The following is a 20548-nucleotide window of genomic DNA, read 5'->3' as shown; positions in this document are numbered from 1 at the left end:
GCCTAGAAATTACACTTCAGTTAGGCCACACGTTTCCTGCAACCCAGCAGTAATTAAAATCAGATTAAAAATGGATTGAGATAGAAAGAAGAAAAACACATGTTTCCAAAGGTCTGGATAAGGAGTAAATAAATACTTTGGATTAAAAATAAATAGGATGGTTTGGTAAACATACTTGTTGAATTGGACGAGGAACATGATTTGAAACTGAAAGCCATTCCCTGTTATGATCATTTAATTGTAGAAACTCCAGGGTAAAGGAAAACTGGCTGGAAATTTCTGATTAAAACAGCATTTTGATGGAAAACACCAGTTTTCCCCAAGCTCACGTTTTCTGATTTATGCTGACAAGCCCCTGTGCAGCAGCGAGGCAGGGCTTTGTGCGTGGTGGAGAGCTTAGGGAGCTTGGATAAAGAGAGGGCAATGGCAGAGGGACTGCCCCCTTTCCTCTGCAGCACATTGCTCTAGGATTCACTAAGTAAAAATTGAACCAAATTCAACTTCAACTTTATGGCTTCTTTTTAGCCATTTGGGAAGGAAGGGGAAAAAAATCAAGTAACCCGGGGACCGTGCCATCAGCCAGGTGCCCAGCATTTGTGGGCAGCTGCAGCAGAAAGCTGCTGCTTGTTAGCAAACCCATTATTAGTGGGGTAGTACTAGGGGGAGGGAGGGAAGGTTGCAAGGGGTTTCCTGCTATGCTCCAGGTCCTTATGCCCCTGTAATTGCAGCAAAAGCTTTTTGGGTGTTGCTTTATAAGGGAGAGTTCCTGCCACTTGCTCTTTCACGGGGAGCTTTGGGGTGAGTTTTGGCTTGTGTTGCTTAAAAGAGGAGTTCCTGCTGTGCTGTCACCTCTGCTCAGGGTTCCTCCAGCCCCAAAGGCTGCAAATTTGTAATAAAGGGCTGTTCCTTTCTGCAGGAGAGATCTGCTGTTAGAGGGGGGCTGTGGGTATGTGGAGAAGGATTTCTAGATGCTGACACTTTTGCTCCATTATGCCCTGCTGTATTTGAAAGCTAAAAAAGGCTTAAGGCTGGGTTAGCTGACCCCTTAAATCCTCCTTTTTGTACAGGAGGATGTTTAAGATAAGGAGTAGTCAAGCTACTGCTGCTCTCAGTGCTGCTTGTGATTTCTGCTCAAAGCGACTGGAATAAATTCTTGTACTCCTTTTGCCCCTTCTAGCGTTGAGTACCTCTGAAGTGCAAATCCAGCCAGAAAACCTCATGAAAGACCAAGCACAAAGATAACAATGACTTCTTTTGTGCTCTGTTTCAGCATTGTGCTTTGCTGTGGATGAATTTAATGCCAGCAAGCGGCCTGCTGCAGCTCTGCGACCAGGTGGAGGGACCAGCATCGATGTGTACAGCAGGTAATGCCTCTCGTTTACCATGTTGTGGGTCTTCTTTGTGTATGGTTTCTGTCTGGTTCACTGAGCCTTCAAGGGAAGGCAATCCATCTTGGTGCCGATGTGTTAAATGAGTTATAAAGAGGTAGAAGCAGGAATTCAGGTGTTCTGAAATTGTTCTGTATTGTCATGTGGAGAAAAACTAAGGCCACTTGTGTTAGAGAAAACAATAACAGCACATCCTTGTGCAATGGAGGGTAATGGAGTAGCTTTTTTTGTCTACTTCAGGCAGGTGGACAGTGTTTGAAAACTTCCTCTTAGAAATAAAGGAAAAATCTTCGTCCTAAAATTCTGTTTTGTGGCTTTCTTGATAAGGAAACAAATTTCTGTAAAGGAAACATGGAGGTGGAGCATAAGTAGGAATTTATTCAATTATTGTCTGACACTTCAGTCTCAATGTTATCCTTGGAAGCTGTTTATTTTTGGTCTTATATGAAAAAAAAAAAAAGGTAAAAGCCTTGTTTTCTGACTTGAAGTGCGAATATTGCTGCTGAAGGAAAATACTAGAGGTGCTTTTGTAAGAAGGTCTATACAGAGTGAGATTTCCCTCTTTGCTGAGCATTGCAGAGAAATGCAGCCTGAGACAAAGGCTGCTTGTTTGTGGAGCGTGGCACAGAGAGCAGCTGCAAGCAGTTAAGTGGTAGGGGAATCCTGTCCTAGCTGCTCTCCTCCCTGCATGGACCTGCCCACTTCTTACACTCCTAGTCCCCAGGGACCGTGCAGAGGAAGGTGTTCTTCTCCAACACCAGTTCTTATTTCTGTTATTGGTAACAAGAATCTGTTTGGGGAACAGCATATGTTAAACTTAAAGAGATAATGGCCTTGGAAAGCAATACTCCCGAATACTCTTAATGTGGGTAATCCAATTCCCCTAAAGCCCTTAAAATCTGGTGCTCCTGGTTACATTCCTTACAAAATGTGTACTTATCTACATGCTAGTTCCTAAAAGTTGGGTACTGATTTGGTGTTGAGGGCTCCTGGATTTGTCTGCCACCTTCTTGCAGGTTCTCCTGGTAACAGCTGCTCATCTGAGGTGAGTCTGCTCCTTAGCCTTTTGCTGATGCATTTGCAACAATCTGTAGCTGGTAGGAGAGCCATTCTCCTTGAAGTGTGGGAGAAAAAGCATGCAAAGAGGGCCAAGATAGCCTTTCCTCATTGCTCTGGGGCTCCCAGCCTTGTGCATCCCACTTTTCTCAGTGCAAGGGCAGGCTGTTGGCCTAGCAGGCATGTTTTCTGTGGGATGGACTGGCTGATGTCAACCCGGAGTGTCCAAACAAGGATCTGTGGTGCAAAGCCTTGGCCAAATTAATGACTCTTTGCTGGTGCTATATTTGCTTGTGCTTGTGGTCATATAAGCTGATGGGAAGCTTACCCATAAATGAATCATTTTTTGGGGAAGTGCTCTAAGTCCAGCCTAAAACACCACCTCGGGCACCTCCTGTCCTACCACAAAGACGTGGGATCACTCCTGGGGACTTCTGGCAAGGCTGGTGGTCAAGAGCTCAAGCAGTGAAGTGTGAAACCACTGGTCCTGTTGGGTTTCATCTCTTTAAGCTGAAATATCAGAATTTGCATTACACACAAATCCAAACGCTTGCCTTTTGAGTCAGCTGCAACCCCGATGCCTCAGGGCTTCAGCCTGCTGTTCTGTGGTGAAAAAACCCTCTGACCTGCTGCCAGGGTGCTGGTGGATTACCGGGTTTGTTACCTAAACCACTGCTCAGCGCATAATCTGGGGAGATTATGAGTTGATATATCTGCACATTAGGAACTTCTAATTAGCTGAGACCTCAGTCTGTACTGAGAAGCAGCCGAATGCAGGCAGTAGCTGGCTGGAGCATCAGACTGTTAGAGGGTGCACAATTCCTGCTGTGATGGCGAGCTGTAAAACCTTCCTACCAGCAGGGAACAGGGAGACTGGGCACCATAGTGTCTCCTCTCCCTGCTGCTGCCTCTGGCTTGACACCCATACAGTAGATCTGAAACACAACCCCCTTGTACCACATCTGTACCAGCAGAAAAGACTGGAGACTGGGCCAGTATTCCTCATTTTTCTACCTTTTTGGATTGTTTCCTACCTTTTTGAGTTATTCCCTAATTAGCTCCATGTATTTCCCTTCTCCTGGCCAGCCCTTTGTTTTTTGGCTTTGATGTTCTTTGTTTTGTTTGCTGATTATGCCAGAAAAATATCAAGGCTACATTCTCCATGCAATTTCTACTTTTCAACAAATAAATTGCACCCACTGGGAAGTTAGCAGTGCAATTAGTGTCTCCAGTGCTTGTGTCTGAAGCCTACCTCTTGGAAGCATTTCATGCTCTATAAATACAGTGCAAGGGAACAGGGGTGTCTGCTATTACTGTTTTCATCCCTAAACAGAAAGGGAGGAAAATCAGGCATGAAGGTTGACATGAGGCAAGGAAATGTGAAGTGCTCATATTAAAAATAGTGTGAAGAGGGAAAGCCCACCTGTGAGCATACAGTACAAGAAACAACACACTTGCATACTCCTGTAAATGTCTTCATTTGAAAACAGCAGAGAGTGTGGTTGTGAAGGCAGGGAAGGATCTTCATCATGTGTTTAAGGCCTTCACTTTGTTCATTTTATTAGCGATTTCTTTGGAAATTGTTTTAGACTTGTCCCAGGGTTGAAGGGGCTGAAGCCAAAGGCAAGCAGGAGAAGCTGGCATCGCTGAAGGAACATAAAGCCTGCTTTGCTGAACACTTACAGCCATGTAAGCAGTGCCCGCAGCAGTACTGGGGTGCTGATCACTGGTAGTCTCATCTGTAATCTGCTGGCTCCTCTTCGCAGGGTGCTCTTGCTCAGCAGAGGCTTGTGATGACAGCTGGGGAGGCAGGCTCTTGAGAGCAGATGTGGGAGGAAGCCCTCTGACAGTCTTCATGCAGTGTTCTAAGAAATTCAGAGCTCTTATGGTGAAATGCTGGCATCCGTGTGGCTCGGTCATATAAGCAAATGAAGAAGGATTTCCTTTCAGAATAGAGCTTTCAGTGGAAACAATTTCAGCGTTGTCAAATCGCAAAACACTGTGTTCAAACAAGTCTTCTCTATAGTATGGAAATGGAATGAGGCTTTTGACTCCAGCAAACTTTTTCCTGGGATGGGAATTTAATTGTTGGAACACGAAACTTTTCTAATTTGGGCTGAAAGCTGCCTTGAATGTTTTCTGTGGAATTAAAATGTCAACTTCTGTCCAACTGAATGCTGCATGTGTCCAGCATATGCAGGGAGACTTGGAAGGGCAGGGTGGGGGGGATGGCAAACCCCACTCTAAATGCGTACCTCCAAGACTGACCTTTATGAATTTCTGTGTAATTAATGCCTGTGCACCATGATGCTGGGGGTAGTTCAAGGAACCCTGTTAGAAGTTGGGAACCTCGTTAGAAGCTGGCTGTAGAAGAAGAGCTGTAGATGGCTGTGTTTGGAAACAGTTTGGTACCTGCCTGATGAGGTGATGTACCCATGTGGACCTTTGAAGTTTATTGTAGTTTATTTGGCTGGCTTTAGGCTATCTTTCCAGACTGCAGTAGAGAATTAAGTGGTGATGAAGAGGATTGGGGCACAGAGTAAAGAGGAGGTGGTTGGCTTGCTGCAAGAGTGGGCTGGGGACCTGCTGAGACCAACACAAATGTTCCCAAAACTTCAGCACTGCCAGTATGGACAGGAGATCCTTTGGGGTTGAAGCTGGGTATGTGTTTAAATAGTGAGTGTAGACTTTGGGAGGGGAGAAAAAAATCTACAGAAGGAACCGATTTAAGATGCTGTGACCAAGTCCAAGCGCTGACTTAGCACATAAGCATGAGAGGGGAGATGGGAGCCTGGCTTTATGAACCAGCCTCCTGTCCTATAGCTCTTGTTAGCCACTGAGGTGATGACACTCCCAGTGGCTTAAATATTCTGTAGGCTGTGTCTGTCTCCTTGGCCAGCTGTCTGCTCTGTTCTCTGCGTGTTGCTGGTGGAAAGGCTCCTTCCCCTTTGGGTGGTGTTCTCCTGGGGTCACCTGTGGGCTTTGATAGATGGGAAGCAGTAAAGGTACTTGCTGTGAGTGACAATTCACTTTGGGGGAATAAAGCCTATATCAGGATCCCTGCCCTCTGGATCATTAAGTCCTGATGTTAGAGGTGGTAGAGGATGAGGTGGGAAGTGATGGCACAAATCAGCAGTTTCAGGACTGCTCCTACTCCTTGCTGCACTCCCCAGAAAGTGAAGACCACAGCTCTGATGCACAAGCAACCAGATGCCTTGTGAGGAGGATTTGTTGCCCTGGGAAGTTTATCACCTAAAGCAGGAGATGAGGTTTTTGTGCTGATGGCAGGTTTTTCAGGCAACTGGAAAGCAACGCTAATGCATCTCGCTGATGTGTTGTCAGTCAGTGTGTGTGTGGGGGAATCCTGTGCCTCTGGGTCATATGAATAAACCATGAGCTCTGTCCTGCCTCCCCTCCTTGGCTTCTGCAAAGGAGCTTGAAATAGATAAGAGCCTTTGAGGCAGAGAGAGAAAAGAGGTAATTCCAGATCACAAGGTGAGCTGCAAACCCAGGACCAGACCTTAAAAGTCTTGCTTTACAAGCCAGAGCAATCTGTCTGCCATGGAGCCTCTGTTTGTTGGTTTGGGGTTAAGAAAATAAGATCTGGGTGTACCCCATATGCTCATATGAAAACAGAGCATGCTTACCCTGTTTTGCCCTAGCTATGTCCCATCTGGGCACTGTGGAGGAACTGAAGATGCCAGTCCTGTACCACTTAAACGTTTCCCTACATCCAAGGTGTCAGCACTTCCTGGTGGAGTTCAGGTCACCAAAACAAGTGGGCCCAGTGGGGCTGATCCATCTTGCAAGAGCAGACATAAGTGTCTGGGTGCACTGACTGGAGTCAGTAAATGGCAAAAACTTGTCTGGCTCAGGCCTTAAATGGTCACATCAACCACTGTCTGCTCTATGCCAGGAGCGTAAAAACATGCTAATTCCTCCTTCACCAGCTCTTGATAAGAGCAAAGCTGTCATGCAAATTCCTTGCAGATAAAGATGTGTATTTAAGCACTTCCACTCTATAATTTAGTACCTTTTTAAGCTGCCCCAAATTGATGACTCTGTTGCTGTAGACAGGACTGTAGCAGATAAATATTATTGAAGTGGTGTAATGGTGGTTTGTTATCTTTACGTTCATGCAGTTCGTACTGGTCGACTGGTCTGACACAGTGCAAAGCCACCTCTTCCTGCTTCAAGCCTTTGAAATGTTGAAGATTGCCTTTTGCCCAATGAGGTATTTTATACTTTTAGTAACTGGCTCCACACATGCTTGAGAAAACAATCAGGCTCGTGGTTGGGAATGTGCTCGTTTCGGAAAGCAGCTCGGTGCTGCTTGTACAAGAGCTAATGCAGATCCCACTTTTGCAGCCTCTACAAACTGTTGTAATGTTCTGGAAATGGATTTGTTGGAGTGAAGGTGATTGTTATTCCAAGAAAAAGAACATAGGAATAGCCTTGAGAAGATTCTCCAAGCCAAAAGTAATCTTGCCCACTTCCAAATGGGCAAATGGGGGAGGAAAAACATTCAATTTCAGTGTTCTTGAATCTCTGGAAAGCTTGGCTCCTGTTCTGGTCTAGAAATTCAGATAAGCTTCTTCACCTAAAACATCAGACGAGTTGTCAACTTGTTATATTGGATGGTTCCAAGTGTATTCCTGTTATTACTGCAGTATTAACCAAGAGAAATCACCTTAGGTTCACTTCTGGGGGAAATTGTCTATTACAGATGTAAATTGATCATCACCTCTTGTTTAAGTGCAGCTAATTCAGAGTTCAGGGCTGGAATATGCAGCAAGCTGCATGGCCCACTGTAAGCTCATCGGTGCAAGTCAATGGTAGGCAAATTCAACAAGATGAATGCAAAAAGCTTCAGTGGTATCTCACAGGAGCTCACAGAAATCTATCACTTATCACATGCTTTAATACAAAATGAAGAATAACCTAAAGGGACTGTAGCAAGTAGAAGGGATGTTGTTAATTAGAATTGATGCGCTTTGCATCAGACACTAAAACTTGCTGATTATGTATGATAGTGGCTTAAGTTTTTTTTTTTTTTTAAAAAAAAAAACAAATAGTTAAAATTACCTCAAGTCTAATGCTGGCTTTTGAAGCTTTGTGTTCAATTTGGAGTTCTTACTGCCTTTAAAACTGTTTATAACTAGTTTAAAAGATGACAGTGTAAGGTACACCGGAAAATTTGATATGTGGCACAGGAAATCCAGCCCAACCCAGAGTGCTGATCTTCATTTTAGGGAGGACACTGCCTGGAATAAGGTACTTTGGTGCATGGTGCTCGGGCTTTGTCCAGTGGATGTTGGACTTGGACATCTTCTGATGCTGGATTTGAAGTTCAGGCCTGAAATCATAGCAATGTCTGATTCAAAGGGGAAAGAGACTTCCTATTAGGGTGGAGTGTTTACTTTGCTCTCTGAATTGTTTTTACAGTGTTTTTCTTCAGAGCTCTGTGCTCTCATTTCAGAAACCAAAATGTTGCCCGCCTTGCTAATGGCAAGTCCTGGAAGCACTTTTCAAACCACCTCTGATTCATCCTGCCAGTTTTCTTTCAGTTATCTATGGACATAAACAGTTTATTTTTCAAGTTTCATGTTCCCTGCTTGAAAGGGTGCCCCTGCATGTACTTACATCTTGCGTGTTGTGATGAAGAGGCTTGATCAGCACAGAGAAGCTCTATATGTTGGTGCTCCGTTGGTCTGTTCCAAACATAATACTTTCTGCTGAGAACTCTTCCCTAACTGCTTTTGGCTTCACTGCGTAAGGACCTCAGACTGTTCAACTCATTTAAGGACTAATTTAGCTCTACTCCTGTTGACACAGGCAACAGCTTCAGTTGGCAGGAGCCCCTGCACCCATGAGGCTCTTCTGGATTGCCTTGCGTTATACCCAAGGAAAATGCTTTCACAGGGGATCTGGAACTTCCCTCAGATCCCCCGAACTGACCCTAAAGAGACCATGGCTGAAGCCTGCTGCCCCTGATCTCCTGCAGCCAGCCCTCTGCTGCCCTGTCTCACATTTCTTCCTGGCCAGACTGCTTCCAGGATGCTCTGGAGTGGGTGAAGTGTAGCTGGTTTCCAAACTGACTGTGCCCTGCTGCTGTGACTGCTCTGTTGGGAGTGTATCATGGGAAGCAGTGTGTTAGTAGGGGGTTTGTCCTTAGAAAAACGAAGTCAGGTTAACATAAAGCTTTTTTTTTTTTAAAAAAAAAAAAAAAAAAACTCCAGTAAATGTGACCTCTAGCATTCTTGCTAGGCTGATCCTGCCTACCAGTGTCCCCTTGCTCTTGACAGGTACCACTGACTGTGCTGGGCTTGCCCAAAGGCAGTGCTGGCATACTTTACATCACAGGACCTGGTGAGATTTGGTATCAGACTCTCCTGGCTGTAAGAGGACCGTAGTGAACGTAAGCATTTCTGAAGCCTGGAGGAACGCCAGTCATTCAGGGCCTGCCACTTCCAATAAGCGTGTGCAGCTCAAATCTACATATGGTTTAATTGTGGGCTTGAATTAAAACAGAAATCCTGAATGAAAGTGCCTAATTCCACTTTGAAATTTGACAAAAGACATTGATCTCACTAAAAAGAAACACATTTCCACAGTCAGGGCTCTCCACCGAGCCTGTTGGCGTGGCTCAGCCCAGAATGGATTGAAAAAAAATCAAAATAGATCAAAAAAGAGTCCATAAGATTAGAGCTCAGCACTGAGCATTCAGTCCTTGGGTCTGCCCAGAGCAAGCATTGTCTATGCGGGTGGTGCTCAGTGGGCACTGTCAGCCTGTTCCCTGCAGGCTGAGCACATCCACCTGCTGTCCTCTGCTTTCCCCAAGCGCTGCTGCAGAGATGCAGCTGGAAATGGCAGCAGCCCGGCCTCGAGCAGCTGCATGCTGAGTACACACCTGGCTTGCAGCTCCGTGTCAGTTCTTACTGAAGCAACAGCATGTCCTGGTGATGCTGCAGTGCTCGGAGAGCCTGGGGAAGCTGGACCCTGCCTGTTACACCTGGTGGCTGCAGAAATGGGGTGGAAGGGCTGTCCCTGCTGCCAAAGGCGCTTTAGCATATGACTAGTCCTGCTAGAGCCTTGCTGACCCTCAGAAGCGCTGCAGTAAACAGTGTCATTTTGTTTTCAGATCATAATCTGGTGCCTTTTTGTTCCTGGAGCTGCAGGGGAGCTCGGCCCTTACCTGTGGGTGATATTCAGGCTGAGATTAGCATACAGATGATGGAGGGGAGAAAACCTGAGGGAAGCTTAAGCAGTGCCTAGTTCTTGCTCTGACCCTTGATTTCCCCTGCCTGATAAGAGCTCGCTTCCTCCTCCCCCAGTAAACTCAAACAGCAGCTAGTTATACAGTAATGGAGATTAAGGAAAAGGAATTGAAAGAGCTCAACCCTCTGGAAAATCTATTGTTTAATCCTGGTTTTGCACTTTGCTATCATAGCTCACCTGAGTTCCTTCCAAACCAGTGAAGGAGTGCTGCCAACGCACAGGTCATTAACTTGCAAACCATGCTGAAAGGTGCGGAGTTGAGCATGTTTTTATTTATTTTTTTTCACCTTCAACAGGGATGTCTGGAGTGTCTTTGACAGGCAGAAAGCAGGGCTGCTCACTGCCTTCAAGCTCCTTGGTGAAAGCTGATGGCACTGGGCTGCAGGGAGGTATTTGGAAGACCTTTAGGCTACGTGGGATGCATCTGACAGGCCACAGCACTTGCTCAGATTCACAAGATAAGATTCTGAGATTTTCCTCCAGCTGTATGCTAATCCTTTCCCCTTAGTATTGTCCCCTCCAGCTTGCTTGATAACAGTTCTGCAGCCACCAGGCCATGGAATCTTGCAGTGCCCTGAGCTTTGCTGTGCAAAACCTTCGTGCCCCAGGAGATGCCAGCGGTGGTCAGAGCAGTGGCTCCCCGGGGGGGTTGCTGAGTTATGGAAAATCATGAGCAACAACCCCTGGCAGAGGCTGGATTGCTCGCAGAAGGCAAGGCTTTGACTTGCCAGCCTCTCACTAAATACCCCGCACGGTATGCTTTTTGTTTGGAGAAGAGATGTAAACTCCAGCCCTGGTCAAACTTTAACTTAGCCTGTTGTATTCTGCCTTTTTCTCTTCCTTGAACTCTTATTTAAATGCTAGGGCTTTATTTCTTTTTTTTTTTTTTCTGTGGAATAGAGCTGCTGAGCAGCAACTTTAGAGGGGTCTTTATTCAGTGCTGTATTAGAGCTCTTTTTAATGCAGGCTCAATTCTGCAAACAAACTGGTGACTAATTGAAAATAAACGAATAATCTCACTGAGTTGGGAATATTCTTATGAACAAAAACCCTCAGGGGTTTTCTGGGATTTGAATCTGTTCCACATGTAAAGCTCTTTGGGAAGGAAGCAAGTTTGTGTAAATGCACAGTTTGAAGTGTGTTTGTGTTTACACAAAATACATTCCTTAAGTTAAAAGGATACCTTTGTTTTGCAGCTTAATGTAAATGATTTGTTGTATGTATTTTCAAATATCCTATTTTCCAAGCTGACTTTTGATTTCTAACTATATGAAACCATAACTGAAAGCATTCTTTTGTGTTGCTAAGAGAAAAACATACAAACAGCAAAGCAAAGTAAGTACACTCAGTTTAACTATTCAGCGGAAAGCTGCGTTACATCTAAAACTAAATAGAAGCCTGTCTCTCTCCTCCATTTCTGGTGTGCCTAAGTATTTCATGAAGTAGCAGGTAAGGCTTTTGGAGAGAGCATAATTAAGGCCGTGCACTTTAAGGTGATGATAAATAGGGTTTATAGAGCTGCACATGGTACGTGTCTCCAAATGGTGTGACTGCAGAGCTGAGCAGCTTGAAGTCAACTCCGAATTCATGGCCGTGTCCTGTGCTGTATTATTTGATCTTAGATGCTATTCCAGCTATGGTGGTGGTGTATTTATACACATCCACAATGGTCTTCTTATGAATGTCATTATAAATAAACAGAAGCAGGAGTTATTTTAAGTCTGAAATGCACAAGTCATCCACCCAGTGTCTTTGGTTACACTGCAGACAGCAGTTTTGCAAGGAATAATCCTAAAGGCTCAGAGGGAATGTTGTATTGTCTGTAGCATGGCTTGTGTCTGAGATGTGTGTGCTTCAGTCTTGGATCTTAGTAGTCAACAGCAAGTGCTTTTCCTGTGGAAATTCCTGGTGTTATGAAATTCTTCTTAAAATAAAAACCTTAAAAACAGTCCTGAAAACTGAAAATAAAAGTTCAGCAATGTGAGAGTAGATGATGGAGCAATCTATGTCCTGCAGGCACGCGTGCATGTGCAAGCAACACAAGGTGTGCAGACAAAATGGGTGTTGGGGTAAGGCTGGAAGCATGCTTAATTTGGAGACTGGTATGTAGTAAGAGGGGGCAGAGCCTGCAGCATCACCAAGGAGACTGCAGTTGCACCACAGTGACTTGCAATGTGGGGATAACACAACAGAACATGTTTTTCCCCTTTCTGCAGATTGCAATCAACATGCATTGCAAACCAGGAATTCTGCTTCACCTGGATTTTGTTTATCTGTTCAGTATTACAAGGAATTAAAAGGAAGAACTTGAGTCTTCCAGAGAAACTGAAGAAAAGCATCTCAAACTCTAGTGGGAAATTAATTTCTTGCCAGAAGAGAATGCTTTGGAAGCATTACTTCAAGAGGGTGGAAAGAATGAAAATAACCATGCTACAAACACAATGCACTCTAAAACACAGCAAACAAAACTATACAGTCCACAGCCATTCTTGCTGCCTCTGCTTCAAATATAACTTTCTACTTTTTAGGTAATGGTTTAAAAGAGGAAAGGGTGTATGTTGGTGTGAGTGACTGGGAGTGTAATCTGCTATGATTTCTTGGACGAGAATTCATACTTTGTACTATTTTTTTTTTTGCTTCTGAGTAACCATCATTGCTGATATTAATCCTTATTAGTCCTGTGTATTAGAGTAGGGATGTGAATAAAGATTTTTTTTTCCAGTGTCTCACCCACCAAACTAAAGCTAATGAGTTTTTCTTCTTGGTGAAAACCTTCCCACAGTCCCTGCTGCTTCTTTCTGCTGGAGTTTCTCATCTGGGTTTAGTCATCGCTTATGACTGCAAGCCTAACAAGCTTTTACATAAACATTTATGCATAAAGGCTTTTACTATTGTTTCAGTATAAAGAAAAGTACACATTCTAATTGCCTTTTTCTAACTAAATTATGGTCCTCATAAAGGACCAGTTGGAGACACCTTAAAACAAATTTTCTCCCATTTTCCCTGCAGCAGCAGGAAACTTGCTGGGGTAAGGTAAGCTCTGCACCTCTTCTAATCTATTCCGGCCCCATCTCTTCACACACAGCCAGCTCCTGCCTCCCTCTGTGCTTCCAGGGGTTCATCTACATCTCTCTTAATCCTCAGTTTTGTCCTAATTCACATGCCTTTGAGCAATCTTTTCCCAGCACCTTGCACCATAGCTGTGTGTCACGAATACTGCTCACCTTGTTTATCAGGGTATTAATTCCCACATTTGCCATTATGTTTGATTCCAGCTGTTCCAAGCCTTTCGTGGCTCTAAACACTGGGTGAATAATCCGTGTTTTCAGCAAGTGATCCAGAGAGACACTGGGTCTGTTCTTTCGAAGATGTTATCATATGTAAGGAGCAAAATAGGAAAATATTAAGACCTAAGTTGTCTTGCTGCTTAGAATCTGTTTAGAGTGTCTTAGGGTTTTGACTTGCATCCAGTTATGGTCAAATAATCCCTTGTTCCTGCAGATGAGCAGTGAATTTCCAGTAGGGATGGTCTTAGACTGGTAAGTGCATATGTTTCATCTCTTCCAGGCATTTCTCCTTTCTGCTGGCTGGTTTCTCACATTTTCACTTTCTTTAGAAAGCCCTTATCCATTTTCTAAGCTTCTTGCTTTTCTTCCCTGATCTCCAGATGTTCTTTAATGTAGGTGTTGAGTACAATCTCTTATCAGGTCCTTAATGACTACAGAAACCTCAGTTCTAAAATTCAATATAATTATCAACATCGCTGGTATCTGTTACTAATTTAGGCTTAGAGTTCTGGATGTTGCTCAACATATGTGGGGCAATTGAGCTCTGACTGTAACCTCTTACTCAGAACCCTTGGGAGTCCCCACCAGGGAGAACTTTCTTGTAGATGGTCCAAGCTGAGCAAAAAAAGCTGCAGTTGAAGCTGAAGCCAGCACTCTTAAGTTCCCAAGCTGCCCAGGTGTGAGGATGAGCTCACCTGGGGACAGCTGAAGCTGGTTGAAGCCAGGTGTGTATGCAGTAGGCTGTTTTGAATGCTCTCAAACACCCAGTTTGATCTTCCCAGTGTTAAGAAGGTCAGTTCCATGCTGTGAGCCATGGTATGGACATGCCCAGTCTGGTGGTTGCCTAAATAATGCAAGTCCACCCTTCTGCTCCTGCTGCTACCGCTGGCACTGCTGGCTCCGACTCCACGTCTGCGCTGCCCTTTTGGTGTTAACATTTGCTTCATGGTGATGTTGCAGGTGGGTCTCTTTTTGTAGCACTTACAGTAGATGAGCTGTGCTGTACTCCAAGCATGTAGCCTTTGTTTACAGCAGCTCCGGACAGATAAATCCCTGTTTGCTGCTTAGCTCTTAATTAAGAAGGAAAATAGCATTCTCCTTCAGTAAGTGTTGTCGGAGTTGCTGCCTAGCTCTAACTCACAAAGAAAGCCCTGACAGTGGGTGGCCTAAATAGTTGTTTTGCTCTTCCAGCCTTCAAGCTGCTCTGTGCCTTGGGCTGCGGAGAGGGAGCGATGCTGCTGGGCACCCTGCGGGGCAGTGCTCAGCACCAGCCTGGCACAGGCAGCTCCCTGCCCGCCAGCAGCTGTGTCAGGGTGATGAAAGCAGCTGAGGGTGGCAGAGGTTCCTGCAGCATCCTGCCAGCTGTGCCTTGCCAGTTCCTGAATGCGCTGGCCATCCTGAGTCTTTCCTGGCTTTGGATTAAGCTGTCCACCACAGTTCCCAAATGTTTGGATTCCCAGAGATTGCACCCAGCTGTTACACCTCTCCTCTTGCAGAGCAGCATCTCTCCTCACAGTGTCATTTCAGCAAGATATCAACAGGCTGTGCAAGAACAGAGGGAGCTTTCTGGGTTCCCATGCTTCTGGGAAGAACCTCGGTGGTGGTACACCTGCACACATGGGTGCTCTCAGTCTATAGGGTATTGCCTGGTAGCTGCCTCCCTTTGGGAGGGTGTGAGGTCACAGATGGTATGGGGTGATCTCAGCTGGCTGTCGGGAAAACCCTTGGATAAGAGTTAGGAGAAAATGCCAAGCTGCAGGGTGTCCTGGGGTGTGAGCTGGCTTCACACTTGAGAAACAAAGTAATCAACAGGAAATGATAAAAGCAATTTGAAGAACCAGTGCTGTAGTCTCACATCTGAAACATCAACTCTGTTGGGATGTATTTCCAGACTGGCACCAAGTTCTAAGTGGCTTTGATTTCACTTGTGATGAGATGTGGCTACGAGGTCAGAGTTTAGCGTGGCAGTTCTTAGTTATGTCAAGTGCTATACCCACTGCAGTGCCAGATTAAAGATAAGACTTGAGATTTCAGCTTTCAACATTTTTTTCAGTCTTCAAGTTTAATCCCAGGTCTATGGAGAAAGAAGAGCAGCTAAAGCCAAATCTTTCCTTGCAGTGCTGGATGAGGTCTTGGCAACTCCAGTTTGCACACCACAACAGAAGACTTGAGCAAAGCCAACCTTGGTGAAATGGCTCTTTGGAGAAGCTTTGCAAGTGCTTCATTTTGCAGAAGACCTAAAAAATAATAGTAAAAATCAGCTGGCTAGGAGAACAGGGAGTGCATCAATTTGTTCAGTGCTTGGGTCTACCTTTATTCTACCTGTGTTTTACACTGAGGGCAGCTCCTTGGGAGTGAAAGGTGCCATAGAAGATGAAAGCAATTTGCCTGCCTGGTTGAGGGTGTAAGGAGTATTTTGAATCTGACTAAATATTTGACAGCTTTATCAGAAGAGCTTAACCAAGGAATGAATCTCGTCCTGCTTAGCCTCTGTCCCAGTGCAAGTGCACCTAATTTTGAGAAGGAAGTTATTGGAAGCATTGCAAGATAGGTATTATGTGGGAAGTGACATGAAATCTGGCTTGAAGTGAAGCAGAAACATCTTTGGGGAGTGATGGCTTAGCTTGAGTTCATCTGCTTCTTTCTGTTTCCATTGCTGGAAATTCACTGCTTGCTGGAAGAGGGGAAATTTTGATAGAACTGGGATGGGAGCAAGCATACCTAGCAGTAAAAATCTTAACCCCTAAAAGCATTTGGTTTATTTTGATGCCTCTTCCCTCCCTCATCTGAAGTACAAATAAAACTATTTTTGCTTCATAATCCAGCAGAACAAGTTGCTCTACCTGCCTTTCACGTGTATCGTATCTCTTGAAGTGCGTGAGCTTGGGAACAACTTTCAAGAGTGAATGAACTACTGTGGATCACATTTGGTGAATTAATTCCTCAGGTCAAGGTTATTTATCTCCAAGGTGTATAATGAAACCCCACAGGGGACTTGGCAAATGTGAAGAATGAATGGATATTTTCTGCCGCTGTCAGGCATCTCTCCCCCTCACAGGAGCTGAGTAGTGAAAAATAGTCCATCAGTCTCAATGAGCAGACTGAATTGTTAAAAAGGCTCATTAAATAAAAAAAAAAAATGAGGATAACAGCTGGTGGGAGCTTCTTGAGTTCTGTCATCTCCTGTTATATGATTTGCTGAGCACTGTGAGATTATTTTCTATGGCAGGGGTTCTGTGCACAAAAAAAAAAAGTAAAAGGAAATCTAAATCTATTCCATCAGATACAGAAAGGAAGGCACAAGTTGCTCTACAGTGCAGATGTCAGCTGCTTGTTTGGAGCAACAAAAGCAAGTTCCATCTCTTGTGGTCCACCGCAGGTAATAATGAAGCCTGTATATTTTAGATGCATACATTCTGGGTAACCAGCTTGCAGCAGGAGATTTTCAGGAGCAGAATCCTAAGTGGAACTGAATTTGGGCATTGCAAAAAGTAACACAACAAATCAGTATTGCAGAATTTTTAAGAGACATCAAAGGTTTCAAGAACTGATTGAACTGAAATCAGCTTGAACCTTCTGGCCTGGATATTCTGGCTCATGCTTCCTCCCTGTGATGAGATTCTATTTCCAGTTACATCTGTCTTCAGCCCTTTCCTTTGAAGGATGTCACGGATTTGAAGAACAAGGTGTCACACCCCACAGGTCTTCCAGAAAACCTTGAGGCTACAGCAGTGCAGATGGCTACAGCCAGAACCCATTCGGCAGTTTGGGAACTGAGATACCTCAGGACATCTCAAGCCTTGGACGTGTTTGCTGGAGCACTTCCTATTTCTCAGCACCTAGCTTTACACTGATAAATGGCAGGTAGGCTTGTGCTAGATGCTGTGGATGCTTGTTCCAAGGGGACCTGAGTAGTGTACAGGTGCAGGGGAGATTTGACCTCATCAAATATTGTGTGCTTTTCTTCAGGAGATGCATCACAAATTAATTCTGGAAGAGTAGATTAACTACAGTGCTGTGGTATCAGTCCTTCAAGGTATGAGCCAACCACTGAGAATGGTGATGGTAGTGCTGGGAAGTGTCCTGGTCTCTGTCTGGAAGTCTCACTGCTTTCTTGGCTGGCGCAGGGGAGGGGAATTCAGCGCAGTCACTTCCATGTGTACCAGGACTGCCACGGTCATTTGTTGCAGTTTGACTGAGGCAGCATTGTGCACTAATGGGCAGGGCTCATTTTAAAGCGTTTTGTTCCTTGCAATTATCTGGCCATGCCAACTTGAGCCTTTTGAGCAATTTCTTAATGGAACTTTACTTACTGTTAGAAAACCCTTTGTTTAGATCTGGGGCTTTGTTTGCTTAAGCTGAATGAAGCAATGATCACTTTGGTAACCTAAAAGAAATATTAGCTTTGAGGAAAACAGATTGTCTTCCCTTTAACAGCACCTCCCATCCACTTCTTTCTCTGTCTCTCTCCCAGTTCCTCAGAAGTCTCGTAGACTCAAGTGCTGGTTGCTTGGGGAAGCTCTCTCCATAGAGAGAGGGATGGCTGCACGTTGTTCTCTGGTCAGATTACCTTCTCTAATTAGTTGTTAATCAGGCTGTTTCTCTTGTTCTCCTCTGGGAGGGATCTCGGAGCAGTCATGCTCTAGGAATGTATGGCTGAACTATCTGCTGCTGCTCCGACCAGTGGAGTTGGGCCAGCAGAGACTTGGGCCCACTGTTTTTTCCAGGTTTCCCAGAAACGCTTTTCTGAGCGGATTTGCATTGTTTCCCAGAGGAAGGCTGACTCCACTCGATGTGTTAATCTAGTTTTTAAGTGCAAGAACCACATGGCAAAGTGAGTGAAAGCTACATCATGCCCAGTTGCCTTGATGGATTTTATAAGTGTGTGAAACAGTTGATAGTAACTCTTCTAACTTCATCTAGCTATGAGAGTCTGTTGGTCATTGCTGACACCTGAATGTGCCTCTCTGCCCCATCAACTTCTCAGTATGTAAAACATCTCTCATATCTCGGTGCCAAATCAAGTAGCCAGAGGGTTTCCTCCTTAGATACATCACCTGAAGCTGGTGTGCAATGACCACCTGCTCACTTTCTCATCACGCAGTAGCTTATTTCAGCTTAGCTGCAAGTTTATTTGTAAATCTATTGCAAAGATCATGTCGCGTAAGGAGTGGGGGCAACTATGAGCTCCAAGGACTTGTCTTTTTGTGGCAGTTAACCTAGGTGATTTCAGGGCCCTGATCCACCTTGCTGGAAAAGTATCCCATGCTACAGTACTTACCTTGGACTGATATTCCTGCTTGGTGGAACTTGTGTGACTTCTTTTACAGGGTGCTTGTCACTGGTGACCCCCCCTTGGACTGTGTGGCTGTGGAGGAGGGTGTCCCTGGGGTAGCAAAGGCAATTGCAGGGTGATTAAATCTGCATCCCTACTGTTGGTATCTGACTTTCTTTGTGGAGTTCCTTTTTCAGAGAGATCACTGTTCAGAAGCTTTGTGTCTAATCCTAAAGCACCGTTTGAAGCTCAAGGCTTGGTCTCTGCCAGAACTCTTCCATGGAGAGGTGGGGATTTGTCTCTTCAGCAGCTTTCAGACTTCACTGCAAGTATCAGGCTGCTTGCCTGCATCTCTGAGAACAGGCTGACTCCCGGGCTGCTCTGAGAGTCCCTCTGTGCACAGCTGGAAGCACATCCCTGTTTGTTTAGGGGATGGGGAGCAGTTGTTGTGGCATCTCCCTCCCTGGGGCAGAGGCACACCACGGCCTCATGGCTCCACACACAAGTGCACGCTGTCGCTGTCACTGCCCATGCCCCATGTGAGTCACTTGAAGAAGAATCCAAGCTGGCTCTGCAATTGTGAGAAAGATCCTGCCTTGGAGAGTTTTCTGAGCACTAGCCCAGCTCTCCTTTCCCGACATCCATCCTCATTCTTTCCCACTGTCTGCTGTGGCAGGCTTGAGAGCAGCAGCCTGCCTGCAGGGCTAGGGGGAAACTGAAGTTAAAACAGGAGGAATATCCTCTGCACAAGGAGGAATTCTTAATTGGGGATGGACGCTCTGTAGATGAATGGGGGCAGCCTGAAGAGACCGGAGGGTGCAGGTGTGAACTCCCTGAGGAGACCAAGCTGGGGAAGTGGTGAGCTTCAAAAAGAGGAGTAAAGGGTGTGATGGGGACAAGGTTAGGTTGCAGTGGGTCTGTGCACAGATAAAAGCAGGTAGGGGAGGAGAAAATCCCTTCAGCTAAGTCTGAGCAGGCAAGGTTTGAGCTCGTGCACCTGTGCTAGCTCGAGAGCAGGACTGGGTCTGCCCCACCAGGTCTGTTTGTCCCCAGCACGCTGCAATCATTCCTGTAAAACACCAGCCAGCGGAGCTTCCACGGAACACTGAATAAATATTTTCTCCTCCGTCTATTTCTGTGAAAAGGGTCTTTTGATGAAAATACCATTCGTAGGTTTGAGAAAACCATCCCCTGAGTAGTTATTTACCGAGTCCTTAAATACACAGGCTGAAGAATTGCCTCCTGTGCAAGTGCTGCCGTAGCCCAGGCAGAAATGTTGGTGTCCCAGCCCTGAGGCTCCACTCATTTCCTCCCTGTGCTGCAGCCGGGGCTGTGGATGCATAAGGGAGGGCCTCTGCCACCCCTCCCTGTCTGACCCACTGCTGTGGGACATGGCTGGTGGCACCCACCTGGCCCTTTCCTTTCCCTCACCCATCTATGTGGCCATGTGCAGAATGGGGTTGTGAAAGGAAAGTGCCATTGTGAAACTGTGGGAGACATCAAGAGGGAGTGGGAGGCTTCAGTGCTGTGGCTATCCCATAGCACGTAGGGCTGGAGTCAGTCTGGACTGAAAAACCCCACAGATATTTGTTAGGCTGGGCCAAAGGATGTTGTGAAGCAGCCTCTGCTGTCACCAAGGGGGCTACATCTTGGGTGGAGGTTTGCGTAACAGCTGGCATGGCAGAAATTATTTCAGTTGTGCCTTTTACAGAATGGGACTTATTTTGCAGCAGGCCAAGTACACGTGCAGGTATATAAAGATAGCTGTGAGTTCGAGGTGCTGCTGGTGAAAGGTTACTACATAAGCTACTGATAAATCCTTGACCTGTTTCATATCTCACTGAGCTTTTTGTAAATTAAGGAGATGTAAAATACCTGTGAATCCTGAGGAGCAGCAATATTTCAGAGGGGGTGAATAGCTGGAGCGAGGCAGGAGCCAGGAAATGGAGATGGTTGTGTCTTCTTTTGGCTATAGGCATTGTGGATGCTACTTCTGCTCCTTGCCTTCATCTGCTGCGGTGTATTCAAGGTGTCGTAAGGTCTTGATGTGAGCATCTACAAGGTGTGCCCAGCCAAGAGCTGAGGAGTTATCTTCTTTGTGCTTGCCTGAGAAGGGATGAAGCCGGGGTGTGCGAGTTTACAGGTCCAGCTGTACTGCTGGTGGGGAGGAGGAGGTGCTGCAGGCTTTTCAGCTCCCATTTCCATAGCATCATGCTAAAACTGAAGCTCTGGATGTATTAAGAATCCCTTGGTCTTCTAAGTGA

General features: G+C 45.4%; 1 protein-coding gene across 1 annotated transcript in view; it reads left to right on the top strand.

Annotated features, from left to right (window-relative positions):
• The first annotated feature begins 674 nt into the window (after positions 1-674).
• Positions 675-20548, top strand: part of LOC137858486 (uncharacterized) — a 116482-nt gene continuing 96608 nt past the window's right edge. The window contains exons 1-2 of the mRNA XM_068686325.1: positions 675-798; positions 1271-1364. The gene's annotated coding sequence lies outside the window, so the exon portion shown is untranslated. The remainder of the gene's footprint in view (positions 799-1270; positions 1365-20548) is intronic.

This window comes from Anas acuta, chromosome 6 (assembly GCF_963932015.1).
Source record: "Anas acuta chromosome 6, bAnaAcu1.1, whole genome shotgun sequence".
NCBI classification, from domain to species: Eukaryota; Metazoa; Chordata; class Aves; order Anseriformes; family Anatidae; genus Anas; species Anas acuta.
Note: the sequence above shows the minus strand (reverse complement) of the source record. Positions and strands in the feature narration are given on the sequence as shown.